Raw genomic sequence first — 6,000 nt, 5'->3', positions numbered from 1 at the left:
AACAGGGGGCAGAGGCATCCAGGGAGCCGAACCGTCCTCGCAGGGAGCGAAGCCGGGCACGCACAGGGGCTGGTGGCCGCCGCGACGGCTCTGCCCGCGCCCCGCCGCCCGAGGCGGTTCCAGGGCCGCGTTTCGGCCGCGCTGGGGCCGGCCAGGGCCGGAGGGGGAGGCAGCGCCCTGCGGGACSCGCGGCAGCCTGCAGCGAGAACGGCAACGCAGTGCCCAGAGTCCGAACGGGGAAGAGGGGTTAGGGGAGCCGTGCAAGCAGCAGGGCCTGGCTTTTGACGTTAACACTGTGACCATAAAAACCATAATGGTTGTATTTATTTTTTCAAGTCTGGAAAAAAAAAGCACAGCATCTTACTAAAGGGTTAGTCAGGTAAAGACACACTGTGGAAGAGCTTGGGCTCAGTTTTTGTATGCGCATCGCTGTGTCATCCCTGAAGTCCTCAGTTTGCTGCTGCTGTGTTGCAGCATTTGGGACAGAAGGGAGGCTTTCCAGCAAAAAAGGCAGTCCAAAAGAAGCCTCGCTCTGGCTGAAGCATGTAAAGCTCCCAATTATTTGAAATTAAGAGCACTCTCCCTCTCTGAGCTGTTTGAAACACGCCACCACATGCCAGTGAAATGCACACACAGAAAATCACAATTTGCCTTTTCATAGTCCATAGAGAAAAGAGAAGGCATAAATTCCTGCCGTCTCACTAGGCCAAAGTAAAGATAAAAGCTTTCCAAAAATYACAACCAAAATTTAACCTTTGAGGAGAACACAAGTATTAGAGAAGTATTAGAGGAACTTTTTTTTTTTTTTYCTCGGTCTCTTTTGTACTCCACTTCCCATCCTCTTACACCCTCTTCTCACTTCGATAGTTTTATTATAAGCCACTAGAGATTGACTCAGCTGCACTTCAGGGAGCATTTATCATATTAACTACCATCATTATGGGGAGTACATTCCTCCTTACTTATGTTTATCCTACTATTTTTAGCTTTTTGCCAGACTTCCCCTGCAATTCGGTAGCAGAATCACAGCCGAATTCTACAGATTTAGAAGCACAATCAGAGGCTTATGCACAATTACATTTCATGAACCAAAAATGACCAAAATTGATATCTCAGTACTGTCCAAACACTTGAGATTCACTCTTCATAAAACCTGTGCATTTTAAGTCCAAGTTGCATGGAAGCACGACCATAAACCTTGGTTCCTTTTTGCTTCTGAGTGAGAATCTTCTAATCTAGGAGTACCCAGTAGCTCAAACACAGGTCACATCACCTCAACACACAGATTATCTGTTTTTCTTTTTTAAACAACACTTCCCTACTATGAAAAGTTTAAAAAACAGATTTAAGTGAATTCTAACGGTGTGCAGTGACGTGCAGTAGTACCCGGTACTTTTTTTTTTTTTTAAGTGCTGCTCTCTAGCCTGCAGCAAAACAGAATTACATGGAACTATGCAAGTATCATCTCGTCTTTGAGCTGCTATATCAAACAAGCTTCTGCAGCCATTCAAAGAAAAAGAAAGTAAAAGAGGAGACGTTTTCCTGTAATGATTTTACAGAGACTGATGATTTTCTCCATTTACAGTTAAGCAAGCAGTGCAAGCTGCAAAACTATACAGTGCAGGAGAACAGTTGCTAGCTTTGCATGGAAACACAAACTCCTTTTATACAGAGCAAAAAGGGTGTGCAGGAGACTGAAGGAAACTGATRGAGGAAATGCATTTATGTTCTACCTCAGTTGCCTTTGTTTAAATGATATTTAACTCTATTCCTCCACAATAAAGTATCTGAGGCCAGGACAGTAAGTGTTATGGAAATATACACCTATTCTGGAAAAATACAAACACACTGTACTTACTAAATGTATATGGGGCTTAACCACAGCATTATAGAGGAATAAAAAGATTACTGAATCTATCAGTTTGGGGCACTTACCTTGAAAAACATTGACCAGTGATTCTATTATCTAACCATCTAATCAATCTGGATATTCTTGTCTCTTTTCTATGCTGTAGAAGTTTAGGTTTTGATGAAAATTTTTCCCCCAAATAGCCAACCATTGAAATGCACTGCATCATATTTCAATTGTGAGTAACTGAAGAACATGCAAGATTCTTAACATCACAGCTGCAATAATCTAAAGACATAAGTCAGACAACACTTGTAGGTGGATATTACACATAACCATGGCAGATAAACTTAGGAATTCGAAGTCACTGTTTAATCTTTTTTAAAAATAATCTTCATTTTTCATTTCAAGGTGCATATTTTAGTAGCTTCTGTGTTCTAACCAAGGTGTTGATACAGAGCTACCACAATCATGCGGCCTAAGACAGTAGGCAGAGGATAAAACTGTGGAAAGCATTTGGTATCTGAAGTGCAATGCAACTAAACTAAAATCTTCACAACCGATCTTTTCAGTAGTTAATAAATTAATTAATAAATTAACTTGGAGCTTGGGAGGGATTTTGCTTTCATTACTAACCTTCCTGGAGTTTCAAGCAGCGCTGAAGTTTTTTGGAATCTGATTAAACCAACATTTAAGGCTGTCTTACAGCATAATTCACATTTAACATATTTAGCTGTTTTATTTAAACATCTTGGTTTCGAAAGCAAAGCAACCCATACAGAATTTCTGACTTTACTCTTCCAGGTCAGCTCCCAGGGAAGAGAAATTATTATTTTAAAAGATAAAAATATCTTATTTTAACTTGACAACTAAGAAATGACCACAAAAGTTTCATTTCCAGTTAAAATCAAAAAATGAAAGATATAGTAATAGTGAAAGATATAATAAACCAATTGATTATCCAGGAAATATATCATTTCATGTATTTGTAAAATAACAGTAAGCAGAGCATACTGGAAAATACACGCCTCCAAAATATCCTAAAGCAAAGGTGTTGCTTTTCCCTGACGCAAACCCCTTGACTCCTTGCAGGTCTCTGGGGGTGATACCTCTTCCACTCACACGCTTGGAAGGAAAGCAAGTGAGACAAACTAATCTGCATTTCTAAGTGCAAATAAAAAAAATTCTTTCAACTACTGCATATAAAATGAAGTGCCAGATAACATATTAAGACTTAAAATAAAATGAACTTTCAGTTAAGCTGGGTAACACAGATACTAACTTGTTGTCAAACTGCTAAATGTGTAAAGAATTTTCTCACACTTTTATGAATAAGATTCAAGTTGCACATTTATGGGGTTTTTTGGTAGGAAGGAGAGAAAAGGGTTTTAATGTTCCTTTTCCATATATGCCATCTTACTGCAATGCAATTTAACATTGTCCAAAGGACAAAAAAAAGTGTTTTCTTCCTGAAAGACACTAACATACATATTTCATACAAATATAAGTCATTTTGGCGGCAATCATTACTTTTAGGTTAAAATATTGAAGATCAGTCTTGATATATTTGTGAAACACCCTATGATAGACTAAGTAATGTAAATATGATGCATTATAGGTACCATAAAATAACTTGCTGCAAAAAGTTGAACTTAAAGGACAAGTTATGGAATAGTTGCATGCAAAACACTAAATCCAATGAAGAATGAGAATGACAGAATGACAGTTTTTACATCTAAAATTGTGGTCAGAATTCAGATGTTTAGCTAAGTGTTTGGAGAATCAATTTAAAAAAGACACAAGCTCAGACACCTTCTACACCTTCAGCTACCTTCTAGCTTGGTGGAAGCTTAAGAGTCAGATATAGACACTCAGACTTCTGGTTCTATTTACACCTGAAAAAAACCCTTTCCCACAAAAGCCATGCAGATGTGGAAGACAGAGGCTTTCTGCCTTCCAGCTTTGGTGGTTAAAKGCATATTGACAAGACCACACATCTCAATTGTGCAGTTTGGATCACTCTAAAACATAAGCAGAAGGTAAAAAGGCCTTAAAAAACTGTTCAAGGTCTTGTCAAGAAAATACAAAATTCGGTGAAATTCCCCTCTTCTGAAAGCGAATCCAATCCTTCACTCCTTACTGTTCTCTGGAAAACATCATTTATCTGTAGACAATTTCAGATATCTGTCCTGCCTAGACATCATAAAGACCATCATAAAATGAAAATGCAAGATTAGTAATTAAGTTAACATGTATATACAGATTTTTTTTTTTTAAGAATCTTAATATAAACTGCTCAGACTGAACAAAGAACAGTTGGCCACCAAAACAAACAGGAACCTCTGAACGCACACTTCTTGTTAAGTAATTAAAACATGCAATGATCTGCAGCATTTGTCTAAGAACACTGATACATACTTCTAATAACAAGTCAGCTTGCAAAAGAAGTCTCTTAATATAGAGGTACAGATATTAAAATACTGTATGTGTAAGAGTATTGGGCAAATGCTTTTGTCATAAATGCAGGAGAATATGGGGGAGGAATTAGAGAAACAAAGGGAAATTACACAGAARTAAATTCAGGAGCAGGAATGGGAGCTCTCATAGGTGAGATGACATCTTAGAAGTTCCACCTGAAACATCTTTGGACAAAGAAGCTGGAATTTCATTTCATATTCTACTCGAAGCTTTTTGCATCCACAGCTCCTGAAAGCCTCACTAAGTTGGCTTTGTCTCAACATTGGTGTTGGAAGGAAAGTTGAATCGACAGAAAACCTGCAATGATGTGTCCTCCTCGTAGAGAAAGATGAAACAGGGCTGGCCCAAGTGTTTTAGAGGGGGACTTGCATGAAGACCTAGGTGGGAAGCCCAGAGTAGAGGCTGCCTTGCTTACATTACGGTGGTCAAGCAGCRCAGTCTCCTCCAGGAAAACAAAACAAAAAACAAAGGAATGTTGAACCACACCCTGAAAGCCACTGGTAAGATTAAACAAAACTCCTTCTGTGGGAGCTCAAGATTAAACAACGATCCTTCTGTGCGAGCCGGAGATACAAGGGTCATCCAARTGATTCCATGCAAATCCAAGCATTTCACAGCATTTTTTTTCCTGAGGTTAATACATAGAGGCCTAATATAAATGTTTTATTTAAAGTAAAAAGTGTGCACAAATGAAAGGAGTGATTACACAACAGTGTTCAAGACCATGTTCCATGTGAAATGGGAAAATAGTAGCAACACTATTTACTAGCAGAGCACCCATAAGAATCAAGTTCATATACAAAAAGGGAGATTACTCCACATAGGCACATCAGGCTTCTGATGCAGACACCACACGTGATGGTTCACACCCAGTTTCCCTTCTATTAATGACAGCTGCTATATGTTCAACACTGAAAWATACTTGTTAACATCATGGCACTCTGGAGAAAATGAAAAAATGGGTTTTTAAATGGACTAAGTCATTTAACATGCTATCATTGTTAACTCRACAACATTCTTAATGGTTAGAAACATAAAAAAAGTTTTCTGAAATATTATTCATAAAAAAATAATTTTAGCTTTAAGCACAGAAGACAGTGTATTATACTTCTGTGATGAACAGCAGAAATGCACTTCCCTCTATAAAATCACTTTATTTAATAATCCATAAGAAATTAAGCCACAGAGAGGGATTTTTTAAAGTAACTTCAAAGTTTAATTTCAGTGAAATCCTGAAGTCTAAACCATGTGGGCGGAAGTCAAGGCTAAGCAGTGTTAACCACAGTTTAAAAACTGCATGCAAACAGCTCATTTCACAGGAACTAAGTGTTAGTCATTAGCTGCTCTTTAAATGTAGGTTTTACTCCACTACTTTATGTCTGAAAATACATAATTGAGGTGTCCATGGGAATCTGATTGTCAACAGTGTGGAGGATCAAAGCTTTCCTAAAATGGAGGCACCTCCAATCACTCCTCTGTTTTGAAAATTTGGCCCAATACTTCTAGAAGAATTTGCTACTCATATTGCCAAGTATCACCAATAAATAAAAAATAAAAATAAAGGAAGATGTGCTATATATTTAGTTTCACTACATAAGTATTTTCAAGGAAAGACACTGACCAGGCAAAAATCTTATTAAAAGCTTTATCTAAAGTTTTCTAACTAGTGTTTA

Source organism: Nothoprocta perdicaria, unplaced genomic scaffold, assembly GCF_003342845.1.
Source record: "Nothoprocta perdicaria isolate Ctin4 unplaced genomic scaffold, notPer1 scaffold_4, whole genome shotgun sequence".
Taxonomy (NCBI): domain Eukaryota; kingdom Metazoa; phylum Chordata; class Aves; order Tinamiformes; family Tinamidae; genus Nothoprocta; species Nothoprocta perdicaria.
This window is presented reverse-complemented; position numbering follows the sequence as displayed.